The 15,067-nt window shown below is 33.2% G+C and overlaps 5 non-coding genes across 5 annotated transcripts; all 5 read left to right on the top strand.

Annotated features, from left to right (window-relative positions):
• The first annotated feature begins 2,095 nt into the window (after positions 1 to 2,095).
• LOC117185524 (small subunit ribosomal RNA) lies at positions 2,096 to 4,089 on the top strand. The gene has a single exon (XR_004471039.1). It is a non-coding gene; the product is annotated as a small subunit ribosomal RNA (ribosomal RNA).
• A 600-nt stretch (positions 4,090 to 4,689) lies between these two features.
• Positions 4,690 to 4,868, top strand: LOC117185517 (5.8S ribosomal RNA). The gene has a single exon (XR_004471032.1). It is a non-coding gene; the product is annotated as a 5.8S ribosomal RNA (ribosomal RNA).
• Positions 4,869 to 5,285: 417 nt separating this feature from the next.
• On the top strand, positions 5,286 to 9,248 carry LOC117185543 (large subunit ribosomal RNA). The gene has a single exon (XR_004471058.1). It is a non-coding gene; the product is annotated as a large subunit ribosomal RNA (ribosomal RNA).
• Positions 9,249 to 12,259: 3,011 nt separating this feature from the next.
• On the top strand, positions 12,260 to 14,253 carry LOC117185523 (small subunit ribosomal RNA). The gene has a single exon (XR_004471038.1). It is a non-coding gene; the product is annotated as a small subunit ribosomal RNA (ribosomal RNA).
• A 600-nt stretch (positions 14,254 to 14,853) lies between these two features.
• On the top strand, positions 14,854 to 15,032 carry LOC117185516 (5.8S ribosomal RNA). The gene has a single exon (XR_004471031.1). It is a non-coding gene; the product is annotated as a 5.8S ribosomal RNA (ribosomal RNA).
• The last annotated feature ends 35 nt before the right edge of the window (positions 15,033 to 15,067 follow it).

Genomic DNA, 15,067 nt, shown 5'->3' with positions numbered 1-15,067 from the left:
AACATGAGCATGATTTGATTTTGAATAGAGAAAATATAATGATATATTTTATATACATATTTACAAAAATATATGTATATTTTTGACATTGTGTTATAATGAATAAAAATAACAAATAACGCCGAGGTGTGCTATAAAATATCAATATTAGGTTTTATATGGATATGGATATGGATATGGATATGGATATGGGAATGTTTCTCATATATAATATAACATTATAACATAATCATAATGCGATTATAAATATAGAAAATATAAAAATGTATTTAATATAAATAGATATATTACGTGTATATGTGAAATTAAAGCAAAGATACCAGCTGATATGATATTTTTCATGTAAATGAATGATGAATGTAATAAAAATAATTAATTTAATTTCATATGATATGGGGAACATACTAAGTCGGCAATGTCTGTTTATTTTATATGCGTATATATATTTTTCTTAATATATATGAATAATTTTGAAGTGATAGTATAGTATTTTGTATTAAAATACGAAAAGAAACTATTTTTAAAAGGTACTCTCAAGTAAAAATACCCGATTTGCGGAAAGCGTGGCAGAAAACCTATATAGGGAGTGGTAGTCTCGTGCATGGTATATTTCATATGAAAATTTTATAATGAAAAATTATTAATTTATTTCATATGATATGGGGAATATACTTAGCCGGCAATGTCTGTGTATTTTATATGAATATATATATATTTCTTAATATATATGAATAATTTTGAAGTGATAGTATTGTATTTTTTATTAAAATACGAAAAGAAACTATTGTTAAGAGGCACTCTCAAGTAAAAATACCCGATTTGCGGAAAGCGTGGCAGAAAACCTATATAGGGAGTGGTAGTCTCGTGCATGGTATATTTCATATGAAAATTTTATAATGAAAAATTATTAATTTATTTCATATGATATGGGGAATATACTTAGCCGGCAATGTCTGTGTATTTTATATGAATATATATATATTTCTTAATATATATGAATAATTTTGAAGTGATAGTATTGTATTTTTTATTAAAATACGAAAAGAAACTATTGTTAAGAGGCACTCTCAAGTAAAAATACCCGATTTGCGGAAAGCGTGGCAGAAAACCTATATAGGGAGTGGTAGTCTCGTGCATGGTATATTTCATATGAAAATTTTATAATGAAAAATTATTAATTTATTTCATATGATATGGGGAATATACTTAGCCGACAATGTCTGTGTATTTTATATGAATATATATATATTTCTTAATATATATGAATAATTTTGAAGTGATAGTATTGTATTTTTTATTAAAATACGAAAAGAAACTATTGTTAAGAGGCACTCTAAAGCAAAAATACCCGATTTGCGGAAAGCGTGGCAGAAAACCTATACATGATGGACAGTTGATGTCCATCGGTATTGTATACAATATTTGGTACAGTATTGTATATAATATTATTATATGTTGTCATTATACTCAAAGTAGTGTTTAATAGGAGATATTTGTTTTCAAATTGATCTTAATAAAGATAATATAGTGAAACTAACCAAGATATATACTATTTAGTATATATCATTTCTGTTTCGAATTATTATCGTGAATTTTTGGAAATGGTCTTATATGATTAAATATTGTATGAGTGCCATTTCAACAATGTACCAGCATATAATCAAAGCGATTTATATGCAAATTCAAATATTGCCAAAATATATAAATTCCATTCCACATGAACTCATGTGTTTGGTTTTATTTAATGTATATCACAAAAAACGCATACGAAATTGGATAAATTTTAAATTTGTTGTCAAAATACATAGTTTAAACACAATTAATATTGGTTTAAGCCTATATACGTGTGATAATATATTAAGTGCAAATAAAAAGATATTTTTGAACGAAAAAAAAATGTATATAATAAAATATATATATTTATATAGAGAAAAATGGCGAATGTGAATGCTATATAAAAATGGCCACAATCGTTTAACAAATTCTCATAAACTGTTGATAAAAAATATTTATTTATTTTTTTTTTTATTCAAAAGTATTATTGAGTTGTCAAATATTTACATATGTGAGCGTATGCGCACGAAACGAAAACATTATTCTGGTTGATCCTGCCAGTAGTTATATGCTTGTCTCAAAGATTAAGCCATGCATGTCTAAGTACACACGAATTAAAAGTGAAACCGCAAAAGGCTCATTATATCAGTTATGGTTCCTTAGATCGTTAACAGTTACTTGGATAACTGTGGTAATTCTAGAGCTAATACATGCAATTAAAACACGGACCTTATGGGACGTGTGCTTTTATTAGGCTAAAACCAAGCGATCGCAAGATCGTTACATTGGTTGAACTCTAGATAACATGCAGATCGTATGGTCTTGTACCGACGACAGATCTTTCAAATGTCTGCCCTATCAACTTTTGATGGTAGTATCTAGGACTACCATGGTTGCAACGGGTAACGGGGAATCAGGGTTCGATTCCGGAGAGGGAGCCTGAGAAACGGCTACCACATCTAAGGAAGGCAGCAGGCGCGTAAATTACCCACTCCCAGCTCGGGGAGGTAGTGACGAAAAATAACAATACAGGACTCATATCCGAGGCCCTGTAATTGGAATGAGTACACTTTAAATCCTTTAACAAGGACCAATTGGAGGGCAAGTCTGGTGCCAGCAGCCGCGGTAATTCCAGCTCCAATAGCGTATATTAAAGTTGTTGCGGTTAAAACGTTCGTAGTTGAACTTGTGCTTCATACGGGTAGTACAACTTACAATTGTGGTTAGTACTATACCTTTATGTATGTAAGCGTATTACCGGTGGAGTTCTTATATATAATTAAGTACTTGTATTTTTTATATATTCCTCCTATTTAAAAACCTGCATTAGTGCTCTTCATCGAGTGTTATTGTGGGCCGGTACAATTACTTTGAACAAATTAGAGTGCTTAAAGCAGGCTTCAAATGCCTGAATATTCTGTGCATGGGATAATGAAATAAGACCTCTGTTCTGCTTTCATTGGTTTTCAGATCAAGAGGTAATGATTAATAGAAGCAGTTTGGGGGCATTAGTATTACGACGCGAGAGGTGAAATTCTTGGACCGTCGTAAGACTAACTTAAGCGAAAGCATTTGCCAAAGATGTTTTCATTAATCAAGAACGAAAGTTAGAGGTTCGAAGGCGATCAGATACCGCCCTAGTTCTAACCATAAACGATGCCAGCTAGCAATTGGGTGTAGCTACTTTTATGGCTCTCTCAGTCGCTTCCCGGGAAACCAAAGCTTTTGGGCTCCGGGGGAAGTATGGTTGCAAAGCTGAAACTTAAAGGAATTGACGGAAGGGCACCACCAGGAGTGGAGCCTGCGGCTTAATTTGACTCAACACGGGAAAACTTACCAGGTCCGAACATAAGTGTGTAAGACAGATTGATAGCTCTTTCTCGAATCTATGGGTGGTGGTGCATGGCCGTTCTTAGTTCGTGGAGTGATTTGTCTGGTTAATTCCGATAACGAACGAGACTCAAATATATTAAATAGATATCTTCAGGATTATGGTGTTGAAGCTTATATAGCCTTCATTCATGGTGGCAGTAAAATGTTTATTGTGTTTGAATGTGTTTATATAAGTGGAGCCGTACCTGTTGGTTTGTCCCATTATAAGGACACTAGCTTCTTAAATGGACAAATTGCGTCTAGCAATAATGAGATTGAGCAATAACAGGTCTGTGATGCCCTTAGATGTCCTGGGCTGCACGCGCGCTACAATGAAAGTATCAACGTGTATTTCCTAGACCGAGAGGTCCGGGTAAACCGCTGAACCACTTTCATGCTTGGGATTGTGAACTGAAACTGTTCACATGAACTTGGAATTCCCAGTAAGTGTGAGTCATTAACTCGCATTGATTACGTCCCTGCCCTTTGTACACACCGCCCGTCGCTACTACCGATTGAATTATTTAGTGAGGTCTCCGGACGTGATCACTGTGACGCCTTGCGTGTTACGGTTGTTTCGCAAAAGTTGACCGAACTTGATTATTTAGAGGAAGTAAAAGTCGTAACAAGGTTTCCGTAGGTGAACCTGCGGAAGGATCATTATTGTATGTTTCTACCGTTAACAAAAATATATATATATTGCCAATTTACCAAACAAAATATGTTTTTATAAAATCATAATTGTAAAATAAAATATATTCAGTTGTATATATTATATGTTTATATTAATTAATTATATTGCCAATATACTCATTTAGTAGTAGCTATACATATAACATTGTGTTCTATGTGTGTAGCAATTAATATATAAATACATATTGATGATATTATTACAATAATATTGATTTATAAAATCTGTGTGCATATGTACCATAGTATGCACGCGTTGCGAATATGTATTGTCCATCATAGCTATGGGCATACATTGGTTAATGCAACAGCCTAAAAAGTACAATGTTGTACCTGATTTCAGGTTAATACTTTTATATAAATTGATAATTATCAAACAAGCCAAAATACATATTATATTATTTAACAATATGGTAATATATCGTTTATATAAAACTAAGACATTTCGCAACATTCTTTTAGGATAAAATTAAAATTTATTGAAGGAATTGATATATGCCAGTAAAATGGTGTATTTTTAATTTCTTTCAATAAAGACATATCTGACAAATAAATGAATAAACAAATTTTAATCACTCTAAGCGGTGGATCACTCGGCTCATGGGTCGATGAAGAACGCAGCAAACTGTGCGTCATCGTGTGAACTGCAGGACACATGAACATCGACATTTTGAACGCATATCGCAGTCCATGCTGTTTGGTACTTTAATTAATTTTATAGTGCTGCTTGGACTACATATGGTTGAGGGTTGTAAGACTATGCTAAATAAGTTGTTTAAAAATTTTACGAAATTTTTAAGCATATTGTATATTATTGGATATGTATATATATATATATTCATAATATTGATATTAAATGGAAACGCATTATCTCTCATTGTTGTATATATTTGTGTGAGAAGAACGAAGAAAAATATATATTTTTTTGTCCTTTTTGAATCAAATAATACTGAGGAATGTCTAGCATAAAAAAATAATTAAAGTTTTTTCATCTAGAATTGCCTCTTATTAATGTTTCGAAAGGAAATTTTGTTGTAAATATAAATATTTAATATTCTTCGTGATATTCGTTATAAAATACGAATATTATAATGATTTCATTATGAGAACGCTCTATATATATAATAATATAGTGTAATTATCATTATAAATTTTAATATACGTATATACAACCTCAACTCATATGGGACTACCCCCTGAATTTAAGCATATTAATTAGGGGAGGAAAAGAAACTAACCAGGATTTTCTTAGTAGCGGCGAGCGAAAAGAAATCAGTTCAGCACTAAGTCACTTTGTCTATATGGCAAACGTGAGATGCAGTGTATGGAGCGTCAATATTCTAGTATGAGAAATTAACGATTTAAGTCCTTCTTAAATGAGGCCATTTACCCATAGAGGGTGCCAGGCCCGTATAACGTTAATGATTACTAGATGATGTTTCCAAAGAGTCGTGTTGCTTGATAGTGCAGCACTAAGTGGGTGGTAAACTCCATCTAAAACTAAATATAACCATGAGACCGATAGTAAACAAGTACCGTGAGGGAAAGTTGAAAAGAACTCTGAATAGAGAGTTAAACAGTACGTGAAACTGCTTAGAGGTTAAGCCCGATGAACCTGAATATCCGTTATGGAAAATTCATCATTAAAGTTGTAATATTTTAACAATATTATAATAATAGTGTGCATTTTTTCCATATAAGGACATTGTAATCTATTAGCATATAACAAATTTATCATAAAATATGACTTATAGTTTATTCAAATTATTATGCTTGCATTTTAACATAGAATAAATGTCATTAATTTGATAAAGTGTTGATAAATTAAAATTAATACAGTGCGTTAATTTTTCGAAATTATATAATGGCATAATTATCATTGATTTTTGTGTTTATTATATGCATTTGTATGATTAACAATGCGAAAGATTCAGGATACCTTCGGGACCCGTCTTGAAACACGGACCAAGGAGTCTAACATATGTGCAAGTTATTGGGAGATAAACCTAATAGCGTAATTAACTTGACTAATAATGGGATTAGTTTTTTAACTATTTATAGATAATTAACACAATCCCGGGGCGTTCTATATAGTTATGTATGATAATATTTATATTATTTATGCCTCTAACTGGAACGTACCTTGAGCATATATGCTGTGACCCGAAAGATGGTGAACTATACTTGATCAGGTTGAAGTCAGGGGAAACCCTGATGGAAGACCGAAACAGTTCTGACGTGCAAATCGATTGTCAGAATTGAGTATAGGGGCGAAAGACCAATCGAACCATCTAGTAGCTGGTTCCTTCCGAAGTTTCCCTCAGGATAGCTGGTGCATTTTAATGTTATATAAAATAATCTTATCTGGTAAAGCGAATGATTAGAGGCCTTAGGGTCGAAACGATCTTAACCTATTCTCAAACTTTAAATGGGTAAGAACCTTAACTTTCTTGATATGAAGTTTAAGGTTATGATATAATGTGCCCAGTGGGCCACTTTTGGTAAGCAGAACTGGCGCTGTGGGATGAACCAAACGTAATGTTACGGTGCCCAAATTAACAACTCATGCAGAAACCATGAAAGGCGTTGGTTGCTTAAAACAGCAGGACGGTGATCATGGAAGTCGAAATCCGCTAAGGAGTGTGTAACAACTCACCTGCCGAAGCAACTAGCCCTTAAAATGGATGGCGCTTAAGTTGTATACCTATACATTACCGCTAAAGTAGATGATTTATATTACTTGTGATATAAATTTTGAAACTTTAGTGAGTAGGAAGGTACAATGGTATGCGTAGAAGTGTTTGGCGTAAGCCTTCATGGAGCTGCCATTGGCACAGATCTTGGTGGTAGTAGCAAATAATCGAATGAGACCTTGGAGGACTGAAGTGGAGAAGGGTTTCGTGTGAACAGTGGTTGATCACGAGTTAGTCGGTCCTAAGTTCAAGGCGAAAGCCGAAAATTTTCAAGTAAAAAATCAGTGAGTAATATTGTCAAATCTTTTATGATTTTTAAATACTTGAATAATTTTGAACGAAAGGGAATACGGTTCCAATTCCGTAACCTGTTGAGTATCCGTTTGTTATTAAATATGGGCCTCGTGCTCATCCTGGCAACAGGAACGACCATAAAGAAGCCGTCGAGAGATATCGGAAGAGTTTTCTTTTCTGTTTTATAGCCGTACTACCATGGAAGTCTTTCGCAGAGAGATATGGTAGATGGGCTAGAAGAGCATGACATATACTGTTGTGTCGATATTTTCTCCTCGGACCTTGAAAATTTATGGTGGGGACACGCAAACTTCTCAACAGGCCGTACCAATATCCGCAGCTGGTCTCCAAGGTGAAGAGTCTCTAGTCGATAGAATAATGTAGGTAAGGGAAGTCGGCAAATTAGATCCGTAACTTCGGGATAAGGATTGGCTCTGAAGATTGAGATAGTCGGGCTTGATTGGGAAACAATAACATGGTTTATGTGCTCGTTCTGGGTAAATAGAGTTTCTATCATTTATGGTAGTTACTTGTTCCCCGGATAGTTTAGTTACGTAGCCAATTGTGGAACTTTCTTGCTAAAATTTTTAAGAATACTAATTGGGTTAAACCAGTTAGTTCTTATTAATTATAACGATTATCAATTAACAATCAATTCAGAACTGGCACGGACTTGGGGAATCCGACTGTCTAATTAAAACAAAGCATTGTGATGGCCCTAGCGGGTGTTGACACAATGTGATTTCTGCCCAGTGCTCTGAATGTCAAAGTGAAGAAATTCAAGTAAGCGCGGGTCAACGGCGGGAGTAACTATGACTCTCTTAAGGTAGCCAAATGCCTCGTCATCTAATTAGTGACGCGCATGAATGGATTAACGAGATTCCTACTGTCCCTATCTACTATCTAGCGAAACCACAGCCAAGGGAACGGGCTTGGAATAATTAGCGGGGAAAGAAGACCCTTTTGAGCTTGACTCTAATCTGGCAGTGTAAGGAGACATAAGAGGTGTAGCATAAGTGGGAGATATTAGATTTCGGTTTGGTATCGACAATGAAATACCACTACTCTTATTGTTTCCTTACTTACTTGATTAAATGGAACGTGTATCATTTCCTAGCCATTATACGGATATATTTATTATATCTTATGGTATTGGGTTTTGATGCAAGCTTCTTGATCAAAGTATCACGAGTTTGTTATATAATCGCAAACAAATTCTTTAATGAGAAAATGCATTTATGTATTTTCAATTTGAAAATTTGGTATAACTCCAATTACTCAGGTATGATCCAATTCAAGGACATTGCCAGGTAGGGAGTTTGACTGGGGCGGTACATCTCTCAAATAATAACGGAGGTGTCCCAAGGCCAGCTCAGTGCGGACAGAAACCACACATAGAGCAAAAGGGCAAATGCTGACTTGATCTCGGTGTTCAGTACACACAGGGACAGCAAAAGCTCGGCCTATCGATCCTTTTGGTTTAAAGAGTTTTTAACAAGAGGTGTCAGAAAAGTTACCATAGGGATAACTGGCTTGTGGCGGCCAAGCGTTCATAGCGACGTCGCTTTTTGATCCTTCGATGTCGGCTCTTCCTATCATTGTGAAGCAAAATTCACCAAGCGTTGGATTGTTCACCCATGCAAGGGAACGTGAGCTGGGTTTAGACCGTCGTGAGACAGGTTAGTTTTACCCTACTAATGACAAAACGTTGTTGCGACAGCATTCCTGCGTAGTACGAGAGGAACCGCAGGTACGGACCAATGGCACAATACTTGTTCGAGCGAACAGTGGTATGACGCTACGTCCGTTGGATTATGCCTGAACGCCTCTAAGGTCGTATCCGTGCTGGACTGCAATGATAAATAAGGGGCAATTTGCATTGTATGGCTTCTAAACCATTAAAAGTTTATAATTTATTTTATAAACGACAATGGATGTGATGCCAATGTAATTTGTAACATAGTAAATTGGGAGGATCATCGATCACCTGATGCCGCGCTAGTTGCATATAAAAACATTATTTAATACAATGACAAAGCCTAGAATCAATTGTAAACGACTTTTGTAACAGGCAAGGTGTTGTAAGTGGTTGAGCAGCTGCCATACTGCGATCCACTGAAGCTTATCCTTTGCTTGATGATTCGATATATATAAATTTATTCTTTATATATGAAAATTATTTTTATATATTTATATGAATATATACCTATAAATGGTAATATATATTTATATATAGATATATATTAAAAAGAATATATTTTATATAAATATGGATAAATTATTTATCCTATATAAATTACGTTGGCTTGAATATGAATATAATGTTATATTATAAGTTTGTTATACTTAATTACATATGAAATGATACTTATAAAAATTTTATTATGTGAACACACGAAACATAGTGTATATGCATATGTGCAAATGTGAATGTATATATGAAATAATATGAATGCAAAAAGCATGGAGTGATCGTATATGGAACTTGGAAGTATTTCTAATATTGGAATTTAATGATATGTGATATGAATGCAAGAATTAAATAGTTTGGTATATAAAATGTGATAATATTATTGGGTATGTGAAATGTTTCCCATATCCTAAAAATTATAACATGAGCATGATTTGATTATGAATACAGAAAATATAAAGATATATTTTATATACATATGTACAAATATATGTATATTTGGAGTGGTCGTTTGTGGAACTTGGAAGTATTTCTAATATTGGAATTTAATGATATGTGATATGAATGCAAGAATTAAATAGTTTGGTATATAAAATGTGATAATATTATTGGGTATGTGAAATGTTTCCCATATCCTAAAAATTATAACATGAGCATGATTTGATTATGAATACAGAAAATATAAAGATATATTTTATATACATATGTACAAATATATGTATATTTGGAGTGGTCGTTTGTGGAACTTGGCAGTATTTCTAATATTGGAATTCAATGATATGTGATATAAATGCAAGAATTAAATAGTTTTGTATATAAAATGACAATATTATGGATATGGGGAAACATTCACCATATCCTTAAAATTATAACATGAGCATGATTTGATTTTGAATAGAGAAAATATAATGATATATTTTATATACATATTTACAAAAATATATGTATATTTTTGACATTGTGTTATAATGAATAAAAATAACAAATAACGCCGAGGTGTGCTATAAAATATCAATATTAGGTTTTATATGGATATGGATATGGATATGGATATGGATATGGGAATGTTTCTCATATATAATATAACATTATAACATAATCATAATGCGATTATAAATATAGAAAATATAAAAATGTATTTAATATAAATAGATATATTACGTGTATATGTGAAATTAAAGCAAAGATACCAGCTGATATGATATTTTTCATGTAAATGAATGATGAATGTAATAAAAATAATTAATTTAATTTCATATGATATGGGGAACATACTAAGTCGGCAATGTCTGTTTATTTTATATGCGTATATATATTTTTCTTAATATATATGAATAATTTTGAAGTGATAGTATAGTATTTTGTATTAAAATACGAAAAGAAACTATTTTTAAAAGGTACTCTCAAGTAAAAATACCCGATTTGCGGAAAGCGTGGCAGAAAACCTATATAGGGAGTGGTAGTCTCGTGCATGGTATATTTCATATGAAAATTTTATAATGAAAAATTATTAATTTATTTCATATGATATGGGGAATATACTTAGCCGGCAATGTCTGTGTATTTTATATGAATATATATATATTTCTTAATATATATGAATAATTTTGAAGTGATAGTATTGTATTTTTTATTAAAATACGAAAAGAAACTATTGTTAAGAGGCACTCTCAAGTAAAAATACCCGATTTGCGGAAAGCGTGGCAGAAAACCTATATAGGGAGTGGTAGTCTCGTGCATGGTATATTTCATATGAAAATTTTATAATGAAAAATTATTAATTTATTTCATATGATATGGGGAATATACTTAGCCGGCAATGTCTGTGTATTTTATATGAATATATATATATTTCTTAATATATATGAATAATTTTGAAGTGATAGTATTGTATTTTTTATTAAAATACGAAAAGAAACTATTGTTAAGAGGCACTCTCAAGTAAAAATACCCGATTTGCGGAAAGCGTGGCAGAAAACCTATATAGGGAGTGGTAGTCTCGTGCATGGTATATTTCATATGAAAATTTTATAATGAAAAATTATTAATTTATTTCATATGATATGGGGAATATACTTAGCCGACAATGTCTGTGTATTTTATATGAATATATATATATTTCTTAATATATATGAATAATTTTGAAGTGATAGTATTGTATTTTTTATTAAAATACGAAAAGAAACTATTGTTAAGAGGCACTCTAAAGCAAAAATACCCGATTTGCGGAAAGCGTGGCAGAAAACCTATACATGATGGACAGTTGATGTCCATCGGTATTGTATACAATATTTGGTACAGTATTGTATATAATATTATTATATGTTGTCATTATACTCAAAGTAGTGTTTAATAGGAGATATTTGTTTTCAAATTGATCTTAATAAAGATAATATAGTGAAACTAACCAAGATATATACTATTTAGTATATATCATTTCTGTTTCGAATTATTATCGTGAATTTTTGGAAATGGTCTTATATGATTAAATATTGTATGAGTGCCATTTCAACAATGTACCAGCATATAATCAAAGCGATTTATATGCAAATTCAAATATTGCCAAAATATATAAATTCCATTCCACATGAACTCATGTGTTTGGTTTTATTTAATGTATATCACAAAAAACGCATACGAAATTGGATAAATTTTAAATTTGTTGTCAAAATACATAGTTTAAACACAATTAATATTGGTTTAAGCCTATATACGTGTGATAATATATTAAGTGCAAATAAAAAGATATTTTTGAACGAAAAAAAAATGTATATAATAAAATATATATATTTATATAGAGAAAAATGGCGAATGTGAATGCTATATAAAAATGGCCACAATCGTTTAACAAATTCTCATAAACTGTTGATAAAAAATATTTATTTATTTTTTTTTTTATTCAAAAGTATTATTGAGTTGTCAAATATTTACATATGTGAGCGTATGCGCACGAAACGAAAACATTATTCTGGTTGATCCTGCCAGTAGTTATATGCTTGTCTCAAAGATTAAGCCATGCATGTCTAAGTACACACGAATTAAAAGTGAAACCGCAAAAGGCTCATTATATCAGTTATGGTTCCTTAGATCGTTAACAGTTACTTGGATAACTGTGGTAATTCTAGAGCTAATACATGCAATTAAAACACGGACCTTATGGGACGTGTGCTTTTATTAGGCTAAAACCAAGCGATCGCAAGATCGTTACATTGGTTGAACTCTAGATAACATGCAGATCGTATGGTCTTGTACCGACGACAGATCTTTCAAATGTCTGCCCTATCAACTTTTGATGGTAGTATCTAGGACTACCATGGTTGCAACGGGTAACGGGGAATCAGGGTTCGATTCCGGAGAGGGAGCCTGAGAAACGGCTACCACATCTAAGGAAGGCAGCAGGCGCGTAAATTACCCACTCCCAGCTCGGGGAGGTAGTGACGAAAAATAACAATACAGGACTCATATCCGAGGCCCTGTAATTGGAATGAGTACACTTTAAATCCTTTAACAAGGACCAATTGGAGGGCAAGTCTGGTGCCAGCAGCCGCGGTAATTCCAGCTCCAATAGCGTATATTAAAGTTGTTGCGGTTAAAACGTTCGTAGTTGAACTTGTGCTTCATACGGGTAGTACAACTTACAATTGTGGTTAGTACTATACCTTTATGTATGTAAGCGTATTACCGGTGGAGTTCTTATATATAATTAAGTACTTGTATTTTTTATATATTCCTCCTATTTAAAAACCTGCATTAGTGCTCTTCATCGAGTGTTATTGTGGGCCGGTACAATTACTTTGAACAAATTAGAGTGCTTAAAGCAGGCTTCAAATGCCTGAATATTCTGTGCATGGGATAATGAAATAAGACCTCTGTTCTGCTTTCATTGGTTTTCAGATCAAGAGGTAATGATTAATAGAAGCAGTTTGGGGGCATTAGTATTACGACGCGAGAGGTGAAATTCTTGGACCGTCGTAAGACTAACTTAAGCGAAAGCATTTGCCAAAGATGTTTTCATTAATCAAGAACGAAAGTTAGAGGTTCGAAGGCGATCAGATACCGCCCTAGTTCTAACCATAAACGATGCCAGCTAGCAATTGGGTGTAGCTACTTTTATGGCTCTCTCAGTCGCTTCCCGGGAAACCAAAGCTTTTGGGCTCCGGGGGAAGTATGGTTGCAAAGCTGAAACTTAAAGGAATTGACGGAAGGGCACCACCAGGAGTGGAGCCTGCGGCTTAATTTGACTCAACACGGGAAAACTTACCAGGTCCGAACATAAGTGTGTAAGACAGATTGATAGCTCTTTCTCGAATCTATGGGTGGTGGTGCATGGCCGTTCTTAGTTCGTGGAGTGATTTGTCTGGTTAATTCCGATAACGAACGAGACTCAAATATATTAAATAGATATCTTCAGGATTATGGTGTTGAAGCTTATATAGCCTTCATTCATGGTGGCAGTAAAATGTTTATTGTGTTTGAATGTGTTTATATAAGTGGAGCCGTACCTGTTGGTTTGTCCCATTATAAGGACACTAGCTTCTTAAATGGACAAATTGCGTCTAGCAATAATGAGATTGAGCAATAACAGGTCTGTGATGCCCTTAGATGTCCTGGGCTGCACGCGCGCTACAATGAAAGTATCAACGTGTATTTCCTAGACCGAGAGGTCCGGGTAAACCGCTGAACCACTTTCATGCTTGGGATTGTGAACTGAAACTGTTCACATGAACTTGGAATTCCCAGTAAGTGTGAGTCATTAACTCGCATTGATTACGTCCCTGCCCTTTGTACACACCGCCCGTCGCTACTACCGATTGAATTATTTAGTGAGGTCTCCGGACGTGATCACTGTGACGCCTTGCGTGTTACGGTTGTTTCGCAAAAGTTGACCGAACTTGATTATTTAGAGGAAGTAAAAGTCGTAACAAGGTTTCCGTAGGTGAACCTGCGGAAGGATCATTATTGTATGTTTCTACCGTTAACAAAAATATATATATATTGCCAATTTACCAAACAAAATATGTTTTTATAAAATCATAATTGTAAAATAAAATATATTCAGTTGTATATATTATATGTTTATATTAATTAATTATATTGCCAATATACTCATTTAGTAGTAGCTATACATATAACATTGTGTTCTATGTGTGTAGCAATTAATATATAAATACATATTGATGATATTATTACAATAATATTGATTTATAAAATCTGTGTGCATATGTACCATAGTATGCACGCGTTGCGAATATGTATTGTCCATCATAGCTATGGGCATACATTGGTTAATGCAACAGCCTAAAAAGTACAATGTTGTACCTGATTTCAGGTTAATACTTTTATATAAATTGATAATTATCAAACAAGCCAAAATACATATTATATTATTTAACAATATGGTAATATATCGTTTATATAAAACTAAGACATTTCGCAACATTCTTTTAGGATAAAATTAAAATTTATTGAAGGAATTGATATATGCCAGTAAAATGGTGTATTTTTAATTTCTTTCAATAAAGACATATCTGACAAATAAATGAATAAACAAATTTTAATCACTCTAAGCGGTGGATCACTCGGCTCATGGGTCGATGAAGAACGCAGCAAACTGTGCGTCATCGTGTGAACTGCAGGACACATGAACATCGACATTTTGAACGCATATCGCAGTCCATGCTGTTTGGTACTTTAATTAATTTTATAGTGCTGCTTGGACTACATATGGTTGAGGGTTGTAAGACTATGCTAAATAAGTTGTTTAAAAATTTTA

This window comes from Drosophila pseudoobscura, unplaced genomic scaffold (assembly GCF_009870125.1).
Source record: "Drosophila pseudoobscura strain MV-25-SWS-2005 unplaced genomic scaffold, UCI_Dpse_MV25 Unplacedtig00000848, whole genome shotgun sequence".
Lineage (NCBI taxonomy): Eukaryota > Metazoa > Arthropoda > Insecta > Diptera > Drosophilidae > Drosophila > Drosophila pseudoobscura.
Note: the sequence above shows the minus strand (reverse complement) of the source record. Positions and strands in the feature narration are given on the sequence as shown.